A 23,318-nucleotide genomic window follows, 5' to 3' on the forward strand; every position below is an offset into this window, starting at 1 on the left:
AGTGTGATTGGGAGAAGACAATGGCAGCCCACTCCAGTATTCTTGCCTGGAAAATCCCATGGACGGAGGAGCCTGGTGGGCTGCAGTCCGTGGGGTCGCTAAGAGTCGGACACAACTGAGCGACTTCACTTTCACTTTTCATTTTCATGCACTGGAGAAGGAAATGGCAACCCACTCCAGTGTTCTTGCCTGGAGAATTCCAGGGATCGGGGAGCCTGGTGGGCTTCCGTCTATGGGGTCGCACAGAGTCGGACACGACTGAAGTGACTTAGCTTAGCTTAGCTTAGTGTGATTATAGGCTAAAAGGAAAAAACGTAGAAAAGGAATGGTTGAAGATATGGAATAATGGCCATTATTCATAGCAGAGGTCAGCAAACTATGGTTGAGAGTCAAGTCTGACCTGCTACTTATCGTATTTGCTCATAGAATGTTCTAACATTTTTTAATAATTGGAAAAAAGAAAAATAACATTTCATGACTCATAAAAATTTCAAATTTCAGTGTCCATATGTAAAATTGTATTGGAACACAGATGCATTGATTTATCTACATACTGTCTATAGCAGCATTAGCATTGCAACAGTAGGGCCGAATAGTTGCAACAAAGACCATATGTCTTGAAAAAGCATAAAATATTTATTATCTGGACTATTACAGAAAAAACTTGTTGACCGCTGATTTATAGTGCAGTTCCTAAGAAGAGAGAGGGAGAATATGGGATCAAGGGCACATGCAGAGGTATTGGCCAAGAAAAGGAAAAAAGATGCTTCGTCCTGTGAAACAGGGAAAGCGTGATAGGATTGTACAAATATCAACAGTTTTGTAGGGGCTGGAGGAGAAAGGGGAGGGAGCTCCCCTCACCACCACATACACCTCACACTTGAGGTGAAATGTGTTAGCTTCCATCGATCATGACATTCTAGAGGACAAAAACTGTGTCGTATTCATCTCTGTCTCCCACACAGCTTTCAGCACACTACCTTTCTTTCAGCCACTCTCACTAAATATTTAATTGAATCCCAGGTGAAACTCTATTATAAGCACATTCCTAGAAACCTCTGCCCTTAGGGCCTTGCATTTAATTCTCTTACTATCTGAGCCCACATTTATTAAAGTTTGATGTTATGTTTAGAGGTGTAAAGATAATGGAAGCTGGCTTCTCATTCAGTTAATTTCCAGTTCACTAAATGGAGTCAATGTAGTCAAAGAGAGTTAATGTTCTTATTAAAATTGGCCTGTTTTCCCTTTTCTTTCAGCCTGAATAGTATTGTATATCTCTAAAGGGTTTTAAAAATAAATATGAATATCAGGTGTTAACACAGATTTTAAAAAAGCTACTAACAAGGTAAAAGGAAAATAGAAACCATAGGAAAGTTGAAAAGTTAAGGGGGAAAATTATTATAAAGTAGAATATATGGCAACTCTGTAGTTATTTTATTTAGCCAGCGTGTCAGGTTTTAAGAGTCTGAATTCTAACACCTTTGGGTATATGCTACTCATTCGCTGCCACTATCACAGTTTCTATCGTCTTATACCTACTCGTACGAATACACTGCCGGCTCAGACCTGGCCTTTAATTACAAATTAAATTTGTAATTGCTAATGAAGAGTCATCTGAAATCATAAGAACAGTGATTAGCTTAAGGTTTATGTTTATCATGACTTAAATATACTTGCACACATACACATACAAGAATATTTACATAAATATACATAAACTCACCCCAATCAGCTCTCTCTTGGAAAAGTAACAGCGTGACAGTGGTAATCATATCGCAATATATAAATATATCCAACCGTCATGTTGTACGCTTGAACCTTATACGATATTGTGTGTCAATTATAAGACAACAAATAAGCAGATATAAGTAAGCACCAAATTTTTAAAAAAGTGACAGCATGTATGTGGAAGTGTTCCTGACTTTACCTATTAATCCATTATGAATGTGAAGGTTGATTTTGCAAGCACTCAGTTATCTAATCTTCTTTAGCCCCCCGCCCCCAATAACTTTTTGCCGTCTCCAAAGGGAGCTCTTTATGTAGCAATATATGATGATACTCTTCTTGGCATGATCATCCTCATTATTAATCATCTAGCAGGCATAGATTGCTGAAAATAATACTCTGAATTACTGATGATAGCATTATAGTGCCCAAATGACAGAGAAACATATCTATAAGGCAACATAATAGTACGGAAAAGGCAGTGGCACCCCACTCCAGTACTCTTGCCTGGAAAATCCATGGACGGAGGAGCCTGGTAGGTTGCAGTCCGTGGGGTCGCTAAGAGTTGGATACGACTGAGTGACTTCACTTTCACTTTTCACTTTCATGCATTGGAGAAGGAAATGGCAACCTACTCCAGTGTTCTTGCCTGGAGAATCCCAGGGACGGTGGAGCCTGGTGGGCTTCCGTCTATGGGGTCCCAGAGTCGGACACAACTGATGTGACTTAGCAGCAGCAGCAGGCCCATTTTCATACTCACAGGCGGCTGCCTGTAAACTAGACACTTGTCTAACAGGTCTAAAGTAAAGGACAAACGTACAGTAAAATGATATAGCAGAAGCTTTGGGGGTGGGAGGCAGAGCAAGAGAGAGAGAAGGCATGTATAAAGAAAAAACTCAAAACCTTTTGCATGTTAATCAATTCATTTGGGATATGAAATTTCAAATATGGAAGTTTCCATTTCTTATTTCCAACTGCATTAGTTTTCAAAAAAATACAAATTTTTGGTTCTTTGCCATTTTCCTCAAAAAAATCACTCTGGTACCAGAAAAAATACCCAAAACAAAAGAGTGCATAAAGGTGACAGAAACAGCAATAAAAATATTCTGTTAACTGTTGATCTCTACTGATAGAGGTGCACCTTTAAGATCATTTGTTTTAAATGGTATCCAACTCAGCATAGATAAAGACTAGGAGAAATAGGATATGATTGTCAAGTGAACATGTTTTTTATTAAGTATCTTATTTAAGGCTTTCTAACTGAACAACATTTAAATGCATTAAACCAAGATAAATGTTGGGAAGCTGAGATTTTTTTTAAAAAAATGAATGAAATATAATTTATTAGCAGACTAGTCTTTGGAAGGAGTCCCAGTTATTCACAAGTAAAGAAAAAGAATGTATAATAGGACTAGTAGTTGTACTAATGAACAAGATCAGGTTCTATTGTCACCATTTAGCTTTGACACATTAGAATTTAAAGGAATATAGCTAAATTAAGAGATCTATAAGAACAAATCAGAAAACTATTACATTTGCATTTTAAGTCATCTTTCTAGTCTCCTATTTATCCCATATTATAGACTTACTCTCTGTGATATTTTTCAAAACCAATATCATTTTTAATTCATCCTGTTCCAGGAACAAAAGGTTATATATTGTTATAGTTAAGTCCTATTTCTTGTCTTAGAGAGCTCACAGACTATTATCTTATCCAGAAATTTCTTCATTGTTAAATGAAGGGATCAATGGACTTCATCCCTAAAAATTCATTTTTAATAGGAATATCAATTTAAAATATTATACCTATATTCCTAGGGACAGAAGTAGTTTCTTAGTGACTTCTATAAAGATTTTTTGAAAATGCCCCAAGGTACAGTTCTCTTAAATAAGAGAATAATGTAGTTTGACCCCTTTTTAGCACTCACTTCAAACATAGTTTTCATAACACGTGTGAATAATCTTTATGTGCCTATCTCTTTTCCTGCATCTTCATCTATCAAGTTATTCCATAGCCAACCCAAGCTCTATACTGTCTTTTGTATCTAACCTAAAGCCATGTAGTTCTCACCAAATGATTCCATTCATGCCCCCCCACAACCTCCCCATCTCCAGTGATAGTATCCACCCAAACAACCAGAAGTCTGGCTCCCCAGTTGAGCTTGAGTTATTCAAATCACTCTGTTTTTGACAAGAAGAAAAGCAATATAGTAATCAGGTGATAAAGTCCTATCTAAAAGCAAAGCTCAAAATGTCTGTGTATAATTTGGCTAACTACTTATCAGATATGAAATTCAGGTCCGTATGGCGAACCAGACATTTTCCCGTTATGTGCTTGGCTTGCAGATCTACTCCATTCGTGATTTGTCTTCAATCTCTAAACTGTTTCACTGGTGTCTATGATATGATTTGGCTCACTGAAGCTTAAACTTTTGAGAAGCAAAAAATGCTATTATCTTTATATTTGGTTATAGCTATCCACTTTCATACAGTGCGTTTAGGAACAGGAAGCATCCCTTTAAACACTACCCATTTATCTAACATATAAAAAGAAAGACTTTAATTCCTTATATTAGTTACTAAGGACTATTGCTTGTCAAATACATTTCTCTAGTTAAATAATAAAAAGCCAGAGTGCTTGACTGAAAAGAGCATTAGTCTAAACTAAGAAAATGGTCCCTTGAAATATTTATGTCTTACTTTTCCCATCAGTAAAATGGGATAAAGTTACAAGTGGTGCTTCTTTCTTGCATGGCTACTTAAGGATGAAAGAAATGTTTAAAACATCTCAGGAGAAAATTCAAGTCCATCAAAAGGTTGAATAAATTCAAGTTACCCAGCACAACCCCTTCAAAAGGCCATATGAAATTGGACTCAGAAAGGGAGAATAGTTGAAATGTTTTTTCTTGCTCTCCAAGAATGATTTCTTACTTTTCCAATTTAGTAATGATATTTCTGTTTATTCTGTGCTCTTGATATTCAGTAAAAAGTCATTTCAATTTTGGCAATATATTCACTGAAACCTTTTGGGTTTTATTCTCTCTGCAAATGTTATAAAATTGTATTTTTTTCTATAAATTTAGCAGCAACATTTACAAAATTGTTGCAATACAGGTCACCTTATAATCTCTTTTGTCCTATGAAATTCTCTACAACTAAACTGAAATCTTACTATTTTCCACAGCACAGTATGTCCCTTGCCTCAAGAGGAAAGAATAGTCAGTTGCAGGCAGATTCATGTTGATGTATGGCAAAACCAATACAATATCATAAAGTAATTAGCCTTCAATTAAAATAAATAAATTTAAATTAAAAAAAATAAAAACGGAGTAAGAAATTTCTACTTTGTAAACTCTTTTTCCTTCTGGTCCATCTGCTGTAGATTTGGTGGGGGAGGGGGTTCTCATCATCAATCAATGTCTCAATAAGCATTTCTTATGTTAATAACCGTTTGAGTCTTGTGAACTTAATGCTGAATGAATATAAATACAAAGCTCTTCTGTATGTACTATTACTGTGTGGACATTTTAGTCTATCTAACATAGTTTCATTTAACATATGTCATGAATTGACAGAAAGCTTCTGTTGACAGAAAAAGTGTTCTTGAAATGGCTTACATATTGGCAGACGTGTTGATCTGAAATGTGACATGTTTGTTAAGGCCCATTAGCAAAGCCTGCATACCTCTTGATGTGCAAGTGTCTGTACTCTGAAAGAAACTGACCTCTGACTTCAAAGAGTTCACGTTAGGCAAACACGTACAAGCAAAATCACAGGCCCTGCTCTTGGACATAGCAACAGTTGAAGCATATCTCTTCTGTATTTGGAAGAAAAGGAGGGAAGGGAGAAAAATTGTTGGCAAAGGGGATAGTAAGGATGATTGGTACTTGAGGAAAAGGCCCAAGAAGTTTTATCAGTTGGAGAAATTTTTAACAAGGCTGAAAATGTGCTATCAGCTGTGGAACAGCTACTAGAGGAGAGAAATTGTAAGATATCCTGTCTGATCCAATTCTCACAACCCTGTTGTGATGGGTGAGAGGAGGAAGTGTGCACAATCTTTCCAGCTTTTCATCTGTTTTCTATTGAGACAAGCTCAGAAAACACAAACTGGAAGCTGGTGTTAAACAATAATTCTGTCCTCTGAATAGCAACCTGTGTGTTACCAGTGTTATCAAATATTCTAAAGACAGCTATCTAAAATCTTTGTACATTTTATGTCTATATTCTAAAAACACTTTTGCAAGAACTTGTTCACAGCATTGAGCATCCCCCAGCGTGAAAGGGTTGTGGGAGGCACTAAAGATATAAATGTGAATAATGTGGAGCCTTTATCTTTGAGATCCCAGTTTATTGGTATCTTTCTAGAAATGCAAACACATTACTACAGTATGATATTGTAAGGTGGATAGTAGAGTAATAAGTGAAGACATGTGAAAGAGAGAGAAAATTATGGCCTTTTCTCTCTGTGTGCAAGGGATATGGAGATAGGTTTTAAAGGGAAGGCAGTTTTGAGCTAAATCTTAAAGGGGGAGCAAGAGTTGATTGATGAAGGAAAGAAGAGAGAATAAGGAAGCAGAGAACCATCTCTCAGTTAATACTGGCCTGTGGTCCGAGAATGGTCTTCTATTCCAAAGTCTCCTGTTTATCACCAAAGATTTATTGGTCATTGCAGATTCAAAGTCGCTCCTCAAATTGTTGCCTGGGAAACTCCCCAGCTATGTTATACTTTTCCAGTATATGATTAACTGTAACAAAACTGACAGTGGGATATTAGGTTCATAAGTTTTAGCATCATGTCTCTCTGGGATAGCAAGAAAGCCAGAGCTAAATGGCTGGGCACTTGTTTTCCAGGCACTCTCATGCATAAGGAATATTTTGTATGAATACATTAATATTTTCCCAATTAGATGCTTTTACCCCAGGCTTTCCAATTTTTCTGCTGTTGAGTTTCAACTGGAACTACATAATGCCCAGCTGTAGAGTTTTTATTTTTAATCCCAACGTCTTCTTCCAATTTAAACATGTATCTCTTACTCTAGGGCCCTTACCTTCTTCTGTATGTAAAACAACAATCATCTCCTCCAGGCAAGTAAAATAATGTATCGTAATGTAAGGCTCAGCAGCTCATTCAGGAGTGGGGTTACACACCGAGACCTTCTCGTGCCACCTCTAGTCACCTATTCTGGTCCACTGCCCTGAAAGAAGGCCTGGGAGTAGATGCGTGAACGTTCTTGCAGTACCTCAAAGGTGAATTTAGAAAAACAGCACACACAGTGTGTAGTTGCTTGAAGAAAATGTTGAAAAGGAATCTGTTCATCAATGAAAAAAAAATCACATCTTTGAAAACCTAGTAGACCAGATGGCATTGTGTCAAATCCGGCCTAAGGGTGGAGTGTGGAGGCAGAGTTCAATTTCCTTAATATCTGAAGGCTTAAAATCACAGCAGTTAAAATTGTTTGAACAATAGCCTTAACTTTAAATTCTTTTTCTACAATTAAATTAATTTAGCATAATTAATTTTAATATGAAAATTATAATATCATTAGTTTTTCACTGTATCAGTAACAGGAAATAGAACACATAAAATTTAGAAAAAGCCAAAGTCAAAAATCAAAATCACCTATTACTTGATGTCCAAGAGATAACTACTTTTTATGATTTTGATTCTACTTTTCTAATTATCCTATGCTTAAAACACTGAGCTTGCAGTGTGTATATTGTTTTAAACTCATACACAATCCCTAAATTCCTTTAATTCCTCACCAGTCTTCTTTTATACATTTTAGTTGTAATCATGTTTGTTTATATTTCTGGTAAATTTCTTCACTAATTATTATCTTTTAAACATTTATATTTTTATATAGTCATAATGCTGACTTTAGTGGCTATATGATATTCTATGACACTGATAAATATGTAATAAGTAATAAGTATTGATATTAATTACATATATAATAAGTAATATGTAATACTTAACTTGTAGTTTATTAAGTCTTAAATTTATTGCTTCCACCTGGTTTCAGGGTGGCTATAATATATAGTAAATTAAAGCAAAGGGAAAAATAAATAAATAAAGGGGAAATGAAATAATGTAGTCATAGGCTTCCTGGGTCAAAGTGACACTGTACAGACACAATGTAATAAGCATCAGTAGACAACATTAAAGTCACCTCACTGTGCATGGCTGGGAAATGGTAGCAATATAATGCCCAATTTTGTCTCAGTCATCATAATCCCGTTTCATAGATAAATATGGGCTTCCCCCATAGGTGACTCAGTGGTAAAGAATCCACTTGCTACTGCAGGAGATGCAGGTTCAATCTCTGGTCTAGGAAGATCCCCTGGAGAAGGAAATGGCAACCCACTCCAGTATTTTTGCCGGAGAAATCTCATAGACAGAGGAACCTGGTGGGCTACTATCCTAAGGGCTGCAAAAAGTGGGACATGACTTTGTGATGGAATAACAGCAGCAACAACAATCAAAAACTATCAGGCTTCCCAGGTGGCTCGGGTGTAAAGAATCCGTCTGCCGATGCAGGTGATGCGGGTTCGATCCCTGGGTTGGGAAGATCCCCTGGAGGCGGGCATGGTAACTCACTCCAGTATTTTTGCCTGGAGAAGCCCATGAACAGAGGAGCCTGGTAGGCTACCATCTATAACGTTGCAAAGAGTTAAATACGACTGAAGTGACAGCATACACGTAGATAACTATCAGCACTTACAGAGGCAAAGATTAAAATCTTGCTTTGGCCTCAAAAGAGTAGCAATACCTGTAGTATCCCTGGTTGTCAGCTAAAGTTATCAGGAGTCACCCAGGAATCCCTCAGGATTCCAGATAAACTGTATTTACAGTTCTTTCTATTCTTAATGTAAGGTAAGAAATTCTTAGAGTATCTAGACAGAGTTTAAATGAGACTGTGATCAAAAGTCTTTTTTACTATTTATTTGCAAGACTGATGGCTTTCCTTCAATGGCATGTTGATGTTCCAAATTAAGATAGGTGTGAAAGGTTCTTTAGCCTGATAACCCGAATTAAATAACACCATTGTCTAATACAAAGGAACACATATACACTCTGATCACATGCGTATATAACAATCGTGTGTGTGTGTGTGTGTGTGTGTGTGTGTGTGTGTGTGTTTTAGTCTCTCAGTCGTGTCCAACTCTTTGCGACCCCATGGACCCGTCAGGCTTCTTTGTCCGTGGAATTCTCTAGGCAAGAATACTGGAGTGAGTTGCCATTCCCTTTTCCTGGGGATCTTCACAACCCAGGGATTGAACCCAGGTCTCCTGCATTGTAGGCAGATTCTTTACTGTCTGAGCCACCGAGGAAGTCAATTATATACCAGTACAATAAGGGTGTATAATTTCCTTCCCTCCAGAGTTAAAAATTAGAGCCAAACATGCTTGGATCATGGTTTCATGTAATAGTGCTCTTTGATAAAAATAGATATGAATAATGAATACTAAACAGGAAGCTGACTATATGAACAGGAAAGAAAATGCATTCCTCATTTCAAAGAAGTCAGTCACTAGCATTAATAGCAAGCCTAGGGATTAAGCTCATTAAAACACCTGCCTAAAGGAGAAATCTAATTTATTTTTTTGTATGTCTTCATGTTGTATGATTAATATAAAGCATGGAGGTAGATTTTGTGATCTGGACCATGATCTTAATCTGCATAGAACACTTTTATATAGTTTCCTTATATGAGTATCACAGTTAAGTTCAATTAATGGTATTCCAGATTTGAAGTTTGATTGTGAAGTTGATTGTGTTTTCTTCACCTTTAATCAGGCCACTGAGAGAATGGAGAGAAATGTATATCTGGATAATTGATCTTGTCTGTGAACTCCTCTGCCAGGCACTGAACACTCAGGATGGAATCCTTGTGTTCTTAGGGCCTTGTACTTTTTCTGGGTGCATTTTAGGCATCCAGTGTTTACCACTGACTGGCTCCATATCTTTAATTAAGTACAAAGACTTTGAGAGTCATGTCACCTAGAGATCATTTTATACACTGCTCTGTTTGGCTGCCGATCTCTTCTCTCCTCAGGAATGCTGAGGCAGATACCCTTTCACGAGGAAGAGAGATCCATGGTCCGTTGTCTGTGCCAATAACGAAATTGTTGGAGAGCTGGATGGCAAAGCTGTTGCCATTAGCATCTTTTACGTGAGCTACATCAAAAGAACCAGGATGTCTCTCCCTGTCGGTGATCATAGCAACTCTTCCCAAGTTGGCACCTCCAGTCACCATGCACAGGTTGCCAGCGTTAAATTTGATGAAATCAGTAATATTTCCAGTCTTCAAATCAATTTGAATGATGTCATTCACCTTGATGAGGAATTCGGGGTAGCAGATAGTTTGAGCATCATGGGTCACAGGATGAGGGATTCCTTTTGTGCCCATGAAGATCTGTCTTACTTTCCACAACTGATAGTTGGCCTCCTCAGGTGTAATATGATGAGCAAAGCAATCCCTGATGTCATAGATCAGAGGAAAATTCTCTCCAGTCTTGTCAATGCTAATGACATCCATAAAATCATCAGGGTAGGTTGTATCAGTGTGGACCTTGCCATCAATCTTAACGAAATTCTGTATACAGATCTTTTCTACTTCATCCCTTGGGGCATACTTAAGCCTGTTCCTTCAGTTCAGTCACTCAGTCGTGTCTGACTCTTTGCAACCCCATGAATTGCAGCACACCAGGCCTCCCTGTCCATCACTAACTCCTGGAGTTCACTCAGACTCATGTCCATCGAGTCGGTGATGCCATCCAGCCATCTCATCCTCTGTTGTCCCCTTCTCCTCCTGTCCCCAATCCCTCCCAGCATCAGAGTCTTTTCCAATGAGTCACCTCTTCACATGAGGTGGCCAAAGTACTGGAGTTTCAGCTTCAGCATCATTCCTTCCAAAGAACACCTAAGACTGATCTCCTTTAGAATGGACTGGTTGGATCTCCTTGGAAAATGACTGGGCGGAAACATTCCCTCAGCTTATGGGGACGGGTAGCTGAATGAGGAGCAAACACACCAGTCAGTGTATCCAGCATGCCATGCTCTGGAGCTGCTACACGTTTCAGGCGCTACTTGGGATCACAAGTCATGGCTGCCCTAGGCATGAAAAGAATTCCTCTGTATTTCTAACACTGGTTACTGATATCATCATCCATGCTGTCCCCCAAATAAAAAATCCTGGATTCAGGGTTCCCCCTCATTCCCACCTAAGTATCTGCTGACCTACTTCCTTAATATCTTTCCTTTCCATAACTAGGGCTGCTACTGCTTCATTCAGAGCTTTGTAACCTTTTCATATTGGATATTTCAACTGTCTCATTTGGTGTCCTTTTTTCCAGACCTTCTCTCCAGTTCATTCTCCTGAATCATCTAATAACAAAACACAGATGTAGTCAAGCAATTTTTACATCCCCTATAAGTACAAACGGATTCTTAGTTGAATTCCAAATAAGCCAGCATTACAAATGCACAATCCCATATCAAGATCAAATAAACTTACCATTTTCACAGTAAAGTTTTTAGCTTCTTCCACATATACATTAGTCATGCCTCAGATTCTGTATATATTTTAGCTCTTCTGCCTAGAATACTCTTCTCCTTTTCCACAGAAGAACTCTTAATCATCCCTTAAGATTCATTTTCCATATCACCTCTTCTATGAAGCCCACTGTGACTATCTCAAGTAACATGATAGCAGTGGAGACACAGTGCATTAAAGTTATACTGTCTGGCTTTGGATACGGACTCTGTCAGTCACTTAACTGATAAGTCACTTAACTGACAAGTCACTTAACTAGCCTATTCCTCAGTTTTCTCATCAATGAAATGGAAATGGTAAAAGTAACTTACCTCAGAGGCTTGTTGTAATTGTTATGAGTCCATTTATATGTGTAAAGTAAAACACTTCAGTCTTAGTTAAGTACTTGGTAACTATTAGCTATTTTTATATAGCTTATTCACTCCTGTCTTTATGTACTTATACATTTTTCAATTAGAGGATGTATCCCATTATGTTGTATCTATTTCTTTATATAGGTTCCTCCCTCTAGGTGGAAAACCACTTAGCTTGCTGCCTGTGTCTTAGTCATCTATTTAACCTGTCAGAGCACTGAATCAGATTCTGAGCATATAGTAGTCAGTGAATGTAAAATGAATATGTGAATGAATGAATGAACCCAGGTAAATAATATGCTAAAACTATTTCTGTATGTCTCATATAAATCAGAGTAGATTCAATCTAGTCAAGTACCTATAGACTTGTGTTACTGAAATAAAACATAAGAAACTCCTCCCTGTCTTGAACCCCACAGCAGTGTCATAGCTCTTTTGTGTGCATGCTCACTCACTTGGTCATGTCTGACTTTGAGACCCTACAGACTGTAGCCTGCCAGGCTCCTCTGTCCATGGGATTTCCCAGGCAAGGATACTGGAGTGGGTTGCCATTTCCTTCTCCAGGGGATCTTTCTGACCCAGGAATTGAGCCCCCATGTCCTGTGTCTCCTTGTATTGGCAGGCAGATTCTTTACCACTGATAGTTCTTTTACTTATGATATAACCTTCCCATTGATATGGAAAAGCCACTGGTCCTATTAAATTATTATTTTTTTCTTTTTCTTTTTTTACCTGCTCAGTTCCATATTTTTGGTCCCATGTTACACATCTAATTCAGCATAAAAAGAAATCCTTATAATCAAAGTTGATGGTCACTAAGAAATAAATGTATCCTTTGTGTTCTCAGAGAGGATGTTTGCTTCATTTACTCTTTTCTCTGGATAAATGGCTGTTTTCTAATGCCTTTGTGCTGATAAAGAGAAAGAAGGGTAGGGGAAAACCTGGATACTTTCATCTCTGGGTCACTTTGCATAAAGACTTCTTTGCAGTCGTGTTCAGATGATTCATATACATATTGTATCTGCAGCAGCAGCAATTATAGCAATACCTACCATTTAACCTGCATCATTCTGCGTGGCTGTTCACTGGCTGCTTAACCTAACATCTGATACTTTGGTAGTCTAGTATCCAAATAGAATGAAGAGTCAGAAATATAAAGCTCTAGTAGACTTGTATACTTTGATAGGTAATGGTGTGTGGTTTCGGGGGTGTCTTAGTTTGCATTATCCAAAAGTATCTACCTTTTTTAATCTTTGTAGAATTAAGACGTATTTTTATTTTCCCAAGCTAGGAATCAAACAGCAGAAAGAAACATAAGCGGTCTCCTCTATGTACTTTCTCTATTTAAGGAAGAGCCTGTTGTCTTATAGTCTTTTGTAAGCTCCCAAACACAATGTTAACAAAATTTGATGTAAACCAATTTTCACAATATTTGAAAGACAAACTGAGGCCAATACAAATCAAACTACCCATGAAATTACTAAATCTGTCTAACAAAGCTAGTTAGATTCTCTATACTGGTCATATATAATTTGTAACTAAATCACAGAACTGTTGAATTTAACGTAATAAATCAGAGAGCTTGGCTTATCCCACCAATTTAAAATTCCTTCCTTCTTTATGATGAATTCCTTTCTCTTCATTCCTCAGTTGCCAGGGTTTCATCATTTCTTCGTCTCTCCTCTTCCTCAGACTCCCTGCTGCCTTGCTCCTCTCCTGCCAGCGTTGACCATCACTTATTCATCACTTTGACCATACCTCCTTTTCTATGCCTCGGGCACTTCCCAGTGTCTCCTATGTTGCACAAAATCTCTGCACTTCAAGCTTCATCACACTCTAAGAAGGGGCACCAGACTTCCTTTTTTCTCCTTTAACCTAGGGTAACTTCACGATACACCTTTGGTGGATAGGTAGATTTGGGGGGTTCATGATGGCTTTACATATGGGTTAGGCATCAGGAATGGCCAGAATCCTGGGCTCAGTTCAGATCATTTGATCAGAGTGCTACTCTCTGGCTTCTTTGTGACAGTCTTAGTGTAGTTATTCCTCTCACGTTGCAACTCAAGGCTCCTGGAAGACTCAAGAGACTCTAAGAGGCTAGAGTGGAAGCTTTATAGTTTCTTAGGAACTAACCTTGAAATCTCCAAAACATCACTTGTGCAGCCGCTATTGGTTAAGCAAATCATTAAGGCTAACTTAGAATGAAGGCAAGGGAAATTAAATTCAACCTCTTGATGAGAAGGATACCACAGGAATATGTAGCTAATACATGTTACATATATAGATATAGACATCTGGATATGACATTTGATAAATGATTTTCTGATTTTATGAAACAATATTTAAAAGAAAATATATCATTGTACCTCAAATACATGTTAAGTCAATAAAATAGTCTAACTGTGGAAAACATATCTCTATTGTACTACTCCTCCCATAACTTGCTAAGCAACTTTTATTTTTTAGCTAGATAGATTATAATCTTCTTGGGTACAGTGTATTTTTCATTTTTATATCCCTAGCAACTCTCTCAATCTTAGTACATAGTAAACTCTCAAATGTTTGTTGAATTGAATTGAGTTAGTCCTGGATTTTGACATTGACGTGGCCAACTTATTGACTTCTTTGAATATACTGTAAAGAAGGGTGAAGGTACATTGAAAATATAGCCTTATCAAGGGTACATCTAACATGACGTACTGGTATATGCCACTATGTGTGTGTGTGTGTGTGTGTGTGTGTACGTGCCAATTAATACGGTTCTAGTTAATGCAGGTGATGGTATCTGTTAATCTTCATCTTTCTTCATGCGGTAGAATTTTCAAGGGACCATTCACTTGGCGTGTCTATATCCAAGTAACTGAATGAATTGGATAGCAAACATTCTGGATTACTTCTGACAAGCTTTAGTTATTTTCTAGAAAAGAGGGGCAAACAAAATTATTCTAGGGGCAAACAAAATGATTCTATTATGCCTCTTTGTCATCAGAGAAAATTCAAGCTAGTAAGAGTCAATAATAAGAATTGACATATCTTTTTTGAATTCACAGCTTTCCATATACAAAGCAAATTAAAATTTTCTTTTAATCTTGGATGGAATTTCCTTCTTTAAGCTGTGATCTTGTGTTTCTCTGGTAATTTCAAATGTAAAGAACTCTTGGCTGATGAACCTGTTATATAAGCAGAGGCATTGCTGTTCATTGTGTGAGAATCAGAAACTGCTGCAATTCTCTTGTCATGTCCCTGACCAAGTTACAGAATTTTGATTGGAAGGATGGGTATATTTTGTAATTTGTTTTAATCCTGAGGCAATTTTGAGATTCATTTCAAATTACTTACTAAATTCATTTCTAGTTTATTTTCTGCAGGTATTAGGGAAAAAAATCACCTCTTGTTTCAGAAAGTCCTATCTACTTACTAGAACTGTTTATCTCTGCTATTAGGATAATGCATTTAAAAATTCTCTTAACTATTCATTAGAATTTTACATCATTTCTCCTTATTTTACTAATATTAGTTGACAATGCTTGGTTAAAACTTATTTAGAGAACTGAAGTATAAAAATATTGCTATTTATTTCCATGACATGTTTTCCAAAGATTTTTCTGTTCCTATTTGCAGACTTGACAAATAAGGCATAAGATGATAGAATAATTCACCAAGGTCATTTAAGACAATAGTAGACCTGGGAAGCTTATATACTGTTTCATGATCATTTTGTTTTTTTCCTAGATCTTTCCAACTCTGTTGTCCATCTTTAAATACCTTTTTCAACATTAATGAATTCAATAAAGCTTTTACATTGTTTACAGACTATAGTCTTTCCATTGGAGATATTACTTTACTGATAATTTGTTTAAATTGCTTTCTATTTCTATATCCTTTGTTTTTATTTATAGTTCTTTATTATTATAAATCATTTCTTTATATACATTCACACAAAATTCATATATATGGAATTTTATTTCTAATTTCACAACCTTTGCCCCTCCCTCTCCCCAAAATTTGAAAGTAACTTGGTTTTCTGCTGATTCTTTTTTTCCATTTGGCGACCATTTTATTTCACTGTTTTTGAAGTGATGCAGTAACAGAAAAATGGCTGCCTTTTGTTTATTTCCTTGTACATTAACATGATGACATCATCAAAGATATTAGCTACAATATGCATATCTTTAAGAACCCAGAATTACACTATAAGCCAGAAACCCTTGTTTTCCTTTTTCTTTTAATGCCCCAAGGTTTTCTAGCTTTAGCGCGTCTCTTGTTTGCAGGGGAAAATGAACATGAGCATTTTGGAACAAATACATTAAAATGGTGGTATTTGAAACATATCTGAATATTTTTTCAAGGTTAAGAAAAACCCATGAAAAGGCATTTACTTAAATCATGAAACATTCTAAATCAATGTTAAGACTACAAAAAATATTATAAAGAATGATGTTAAATCATCATATTTAGAGACTGGCTATTTAGCCACACATGCCTATTTTGGCTTTAAATTATTTTTTAAAGTTTCAGCTGACACAGAAAAATTTTAAATTATAATTATTTCCAAAAAATAACTTCTCATTAATGAAAAGTTTAACAGGTATATAGATTTACTATTTTTAGGATTACTATATTAGTTACAGGCATTATTAAAATGTTCTATATATCTAACTGTACAGAAAAATTTATTTTCTGATATTTATTTATGGTTTTCTGACTGACTTTTACTTCTGTGCTCTTCGTTGCACATTGCATGTATTTGTCCTAAGATTTCCATTGAGATTAACAAGAAACAAGCTTTCAATTACCAATTCAATTTAGATTATTAAAGAGATAAGAAGTTTATTTTTTCATCAACTTCCAATTATTAAATAGCTTTTTCATTTGGAAATCCACTATCCATTTTCAAATTTTGAGAAACAATTTTAGGTAATTATTTTAAAATATACTTTGGAAAGATAATCTGACTATACCTATGTGTATATATGTATGTGTATTAATTCAATATTTACATAGGAGAAAAATTACTATAAATGTTGAGTAGTCAGCTTTGAAACTACTTGTTAACACTGAAATCAGATAAGGTAAACCATATGCTTTATTGAGGTAAGCTGTCTAAAATAAGTTACTGCGATTTTAAGAATTCATATGAACCACATGCCCTTTAGATCTTTAAATTGAAATCTTCATTGTTCTTTTAAGTCAGCTCTTCTAGGAATGTGTCATCTTTTGTGAAGATAAATTAATCTACCTTACTTATATACATCAATAAAAGACACTCACTCTCATCTACTTTATCAAAAGTAATTAGAACATCTCTATTTTTATTCATATATCGTATCTATTAGTGACTGAGATTTTCATTGAGGCGATTTTGAGGGAAATAGTGACTTATCCTTTAGAAAACAACCAAGAAAAAGAAAGACCAGCAATCTAAAGGTTAAACATACTGTCAAATCATTCAGTTCAGCAAGGTTCTTTAATAACATTTGTACAAAAGTACTTTCAGAAAGCAAAAGGTGGGAAACAGCTTTTTCCTTAGTTCCCCTTCCTTAAATTATTTTCCAGCCTCTTATTAAAATGAAATCTAGTGAAGTTCTTTTGAATTCCTGCTCAAATGTTTTCTATAATAATAAAAAAAAATCTTGTGAAGGGATTTCCATAAGTTGTGCTGCATTAATGACTTAGAGCAGCTCCCTAATCTGTTATTCCTTCCTCCTAGCAGACCTCAGCTGATAAAAATATCCATAGACACAGTGAAGTCAGTGGCATGCCTGGCTTTCTCAGACAAAACTCCCATGTGATCACATATAGGCAGCCTCAGTGAGGCTGATGCCGTGCAGCAAGCAGTAGGTAATGAGTCTTTGTGCAGAGTGAAGCTCTTGTCGCTGAACAATAAAGCATACGGTACCAGCAATAAAACACAGGGCTGGCAAATTTCAGAAGATTCCGCTGAACCAGGAAGAACAGTGCCTTCGGTGATGCTGACACACATTAGAAAATGTTAATCAATTTATTTTGGATTCTAATGAAAAAAGAGTGCAAGGACTAAGACTACTGCTATTTGAACAGGTCAGTGATTTTATAAATTACTCCAACACTTCCTTGTGTTTGATTGGATTTAAATTAGGATGGGCTGATGTGTATTTTGCCTTAAAAACTTTGCAAGATATTTACAGTGTGTAATATGAACGATGCACTTGAATTGACCCAACTCAATTAAATGGCTGATGTAGTCAGATGTGATAGAGAAATGTTTATATGATTATAGTAAACTGAAAAGTTATTTATCCTATTTAAAAATTTATGGGTTAAAAAATCATTTAGTAATTTCTAACCTTCTATAATGCAGAAATAACTTATGGGAGAATACTAACAAATAGCTCAAATAAAAATCTTCACATTTATTTTTCCATGATTAAAAAATTCTGTACTGCAATAGTTTGTGTCTTATGAATTAGATGATATATCATTCAAAATTTATTGATATCTTTTAGTGTACTACAAGAGATTTAACATAGTTAATTATTTAAATAACAAATTTTAAAACCAAGAAAATTTTAAAATGTTAATAATGCTATCTCCCAGAACAATGCATTTTATATTTTATAAAATAACATATATCTATATTAATCTGTTGTGTGCCTTTTATTTTTCATGTTATATTTCTTTATTGCATTAAACCTTTTATTTCATAAATATTATTCACTCATTAAAGGAGAAAACAAATTAGCTTAATTTTACAAAGAAGAATGGATTAATTATGTGATGATGCATACTTCCATTGACTCACCATTTAGAGAAGAATATGTGCCTTCATGGGTATTTATAAAACTATGTATACATGACCTTCTGTACCTAGAAAATAATCACTTAGGTTTATGAGCAAGAGTTTGTGTTTTAAATAGAGAGACTGCTGTGTGTAGGAAGACAAGGGAAGAAATAACTCTAGCAAATAATAGCACAACACTGAACATCTCTGCCAAAGAGAGACAAGCGTTACTGCTGCATGAATCTTTGGATCAAAACACATAGTTTAACTTTGCTCTACATTTTTATTGCTGTGTTGTTTTAAAGGCATCGTGGGACCTAAATTCTTTACAATTAATTTCTCGGACACCATTTAGGATGATCTTAAGGCACTAGGGCGCATTTAACATTTTATAGAATTACCACAGTGACTTCATGTATTCGTATAGTGACTCAATGCCTGTAAGATGCTGTTTAAACCACAACAAAAAGAAATATCCTATGTTCCTGATTATGCGTGCACTGTGCCTTCCAAGGGGGGAAAATAGCTATGTTTCAAAAACAAGAGGAGTTAATGAAAATTTTAAATTGGCCTTCCACATGTATTTAAATGAAGTATTTGACTATTTGGGTTTCCTTGGTTACCATAGTCGCGGCTGACAGCTTCTTTTTGGTGGGGAAGGGGAAAGCAGGACTCTAAAACAAAGAGTTAAAAACACTTATACATTAATAGACAAGGGGGCCTGGGGGTGGGGCTGTGATACGGGCAGCCCGGCGCAGTCGGTGCCCACCCCCTCTCGCGGATTCCAGTTCTCGGGTGATTCAGGTATTCTGGCAGAACTGCAGTTCCACAATTCCTTACCCAGCATTCCGTTTCAGCTGCTGGAGGGCTGCCCGAGCCTTATGCAAATGAGACCAGCTCCGAGGCTTTGACTGCAGAAGCGAGAGGAGGGGGGGCAGAAGGGAGTTCAAAGGTCACAGGGCTGGTGGAAAGCTGGATCAGTTGCCCGAAAAAAATGCACTGGGCTCCTCTGCAGCAGTGTTTTGCAGCAGTTACATGAAGTGTGCTTTATGTCTCAGAGTGAAGATCTTACAGCGTGTGTGCCGTAGTCGTTTAAAGTGCACGCAGGTACGGTGACAGATTTCGTGATGCGCCTGATTTTATTTCTATAAAAGACACCGATGAGGATTGGCTATTTTAATTCATTGTGGAAATAGGTAGGATGTTCTCGATTTTCACCTTCCCTTAACTAGTTTATTTAATCTTAATGTTGTCTCAATTTGAAACGTGGGTATTTTGTTCCAGTGGAATAATGTCATGAGAGAAAAAAATTGGGTTGGGGATTCTAAATAATTCCATTTGGGAGAAAGTTTTTAATTGCAGGGAGGTATCTCGGTTGAAACATCTAGTTGAATGTCAAGACTTTAAAGTTTTAGAGGATTTTCACATTTTTAATAATTTTGTTTTAAATAAGAACCTAAGATTGTCGTGAGGTATCTGGAACTAAATAATGGAGTTCTTTTGTTCATAACCCACATGATACCATAAGGACAGTTTCAATAAGTTATATGTTTGTTTCCTTTTAAGAGAGGATTCATTGTGGAGAGTCTTCATTCTGCATTTCATTACTAAACACCTTATCAAAGAAATACTTTCTTATTTGGGGGTTGCATCCTTTAAATCCTTTAATTTTCATAATTGTTATTAATTTTCTTTGGGACGTTTTGGATAATGCTATTTTGAACTCAACATGTTCAGCTTCCTATGACTTTTCCTTTCAGTTAAGTCTAGATTGTGAAGTGAACCTCATAAATGTCACAGGCAGGAAAAAAGTCTTTTTCCATGGACTAAATTTCACACTTTCGTAAAATGTGTGATTACATCATAGTAAAGTCTGACCTGAACCAAACAAATGTGTCCTTACTTTTATTGTTCATATTGCTTTTTTATTTAAAAAGCATATTTTTAAATAAACTTAATTAAAGCAGCATGATCAGACTATCTATGTCATTAAAATTTTCAAATATATCAATTCAGCAGTTACAGTGCTGATGGGGAAAAATGTTATTGTAATTTGCATCAAATATTTAAATGTTTACCTTATAAGTATATGTGTATGAAAATAAGTTGGAAAGATGAAGAGGCAAAATAATGTTTTGTCGTGAAATTACTTTATGCTTTCATATTTGCCTAAGATATTTTGAGTGAATTTTATGAACCTTACCTACAAAGAGCTAGCACATGTTTAGATAATTACTTTCTTTTGCATTGAAAACGGGGGCATTAATTTTATTATAATGATTATCAAGATTTGGTAGTTTGGCACTAATATCTTTTATTTTAAAATGGGATACGGGGAGCATGGAGGGCAGACCAAAACAAGAGAATGGCCATTTAAAACAGTGAAGGACAAGTATTTTAAATATTTATGAAATCACTTCATAGTAGTCATTTAGGGCCAGATTCTCATCCTTTATCACTCTATGGGGATATTCTGACATTTATCCAGGATCCTGAGATTAAATTAGGAAAAGATACTCATATTTTGTATGAGTTTTGTAAAAACAAATAAACTGCCATTTTCTTCTAAACTCTCTTTTGTAACTTTCAGTAATGAGCTTAAGGGGGTATATTTTAAATCAATCACTCCTTTTTATGTTGAATGGAAAATGCTGTCCTTTGGTCCAAACAACATATTTGGTTACTTTTGTTTTATATATAGGTATATAATTGTTTTGAAATACATATTTACATATATTTTATATATTTACATGTTATATATAATATATATTATATGTATATATTATATATGTATGCTTACATACTACATGCATACATGTATTTCAAACAGCCAAATAAAGTCTTTCTTACAGTCAGCTATATTTTATCCAACAATTTTGAAAAGCAAACCTCTTTACTTTTAGCTCAAGTCATGCCCAGAGTTTATACCTACCAATCCTCTACGTGTGTTACAGGCAGGGCACAGGGAAGAGGAAAGAACTAGGTTTAAAGTTCATTTAGCCTGTCCAGTACTATTAACTTTGTAAATGCAACTGCTACTACCCATTAGCACATTCTGAATATAGAAATAACAACAGTGCGGGCAAAGAAGGAGCGCCTGTGAAGATTCTTGTAGAAAATGTGGTAATAGACAAATGTGAAATAAAGAGAATTGTTGTGCTTTCGTGAACCACGAGAGAGCTATATATGTCCTGCAGCAAATTTATGGCTTTGAATATCCTGGAGAATTTATGTCTCTATGCAAATTCACTCAAAACTTTGAAGTCTCTTTTGCATTTGCTTGAACCATACAGCTTCCATACAAATCTCAGCAGCAGGTACCTAGTAAGTTCATAGTCTGGATACTTAAATGCATATAGAAAAATGCATTTCTGTAGATGCAAATAAAATTAAATTTAGAAAGTTAAGAGTAAATAGAGTAAAGTAAAAACAAATCATTGAAGGACATACACTTAGTGTGCTTTAAGAGGTGGTGTTATATCAGACTTCAAAGAAATCTTTAAGGATTTTTCAAAAATTAATTTCCTGCTTTCTGATTACCAATCTGTCTTTGTCATCATTTGAAACTAGAGACCATATTGTAAGCTTGGAAAAGATTTTAGGGCAAACATGTTGTACTCAGTCTAGCAGGATGGAACATAATCTAAAATCTACAAATAGCTGTTGTCTCAAAATTGTGTGTGTAGGTTTTAGGGTGTATTATCAATATATGTGTCCTTTTCCTGAACTTCTGGTGCCTATGAAAAAGAAAGAAGAATAAAATTACAACATATAGATGGAAAATGTTCAAAATAATTGAGTATTCAAAACAATCACATTTTTTCATCTTAACCTGGCATTTCTTAGGAAACAAAGCAAATGATTGCATTTTTATTGGCTATTCTAAAATGTAAATAGACTTGTATTAATTTTGTTGAAGAGTATAAGGATAATAAAATTGTAAGATGGTTTTAAAGGTCTTATTTTTATTCCATATTATTAGACAGATGGCAACATTATAGTAATACTTTGTCTAGGACAGTTGGAAAGTAATCTACTAAATTAACCAATTTTCCAAATATGTGAAGTTTATAACTTAAATGGCCAGTTTTTCTTTAATGATAATTGGTTTCATGGAAGTAAGATATGGTACATATCATTCTGCTTTGTTGAGCAAAGTGGAAATCAGTTTAGGCCCTTCTTCATGGCATAAGAATCATTATTTCCACCATTACACCGACTTATAGCAAATGATAACACTGTTACTCAACTGTACCCCAATACTAAATAGTGTTAGTTGCACAGTCATGTCCAACTCTTTGCTATCCCACAGACTGTAGCCCACCAGGTTCCTCTGTCCATGGGATTCTTTAAGCAAGAATACTGGAGTGGGTTGCCTTTCCCTTCTCCAGAGGATCTCCCTGACACAGGGATTGAACCCGGGTCTCCTGCATTGCAGGCACATTCTTTACCATCTGAGCTACAGGAAAGTCCAGTACTAAATAGTGTTGCTATTATATACTTTTTAGCATATAGCTTTATATGCTTTCTATATACTTTATGTGCCTTTTATATTTTACTCTTTCTTTTCTCCTTTTATATTTATTATTTTAGTAATTAATAATTACTCCTTATCTGACAGTAATTAAAAATGAAGTGTATGCACTTTATTTTACATTAAATTCCATATAGCTTAGACTTTGGTGGGCAAAGTGGGGAGAGGTAAACATCCCTCTATACTACCCCATGTGCTGACCTTCTGACGCATGCAGATATGTAGTATACTCAGCATAGAAACGCAGAATTTGTCTTCGTTTTTCTTACATTTAGGATATTTAAAATCTTGTTGAAACTCCAGATAAATGAGAAATTGATTTTGGTTGCTACAATGAGAACCTGTCATACTAAATCACCAACAGGGATTTGAAATTACTTTTTCTAACA

At 35.6% G+C, this 23,318-nt stretch overlaps 1 protein-coding gene and 1 pseudogene across 3 annotated transcripts in view; one reads left to right on the forward strand and one right to left on the reverse strand.

Moving 5' to 3' along the window:
• CSRNP3 (cysteine and serine rich nuclear protein 3) overlaps nt 1–23,318 on the forward strand; it is a 209,181-nt gene that overhangs the window by 86,742 nt on the left and 99,121 nt on the right. The window contains exon 1 of one of the 3 annotated variants that reach the window (XM_005676031.3): nt 17,443–17,695. The exons of 1 other annotated variant lie outside the window; for it this stretch is intronic. The gene's annotated coding sequence lies outside the window, so the exon portion shown is untranslated. Of the gene's footprint in view, nt 1–17,442; nt 17,696–19,367; nt 19,503–23,318 lie in introns of those variants that run through there. One more of the 3 variants, XM_013969242.2, reaches the window with a different exon arrangement.
• On the reverse strand, nt 4,007–11,291 carry LOC102190917 (annotated as a pseudogene).

The sequence above is a fragment of the Capra hircus genome, chromosome 2 (assembly GCF_001704415.2).
Source record: "Capra hircus breed San Clemente chromosome 2, ASM170441v1, whole genome shotgun sequence".
NCBI lineage: Eukaryota > Metazoa > Chordata > Mammalia > Artiodactyla > Bovidae > Capra > Capra hircus.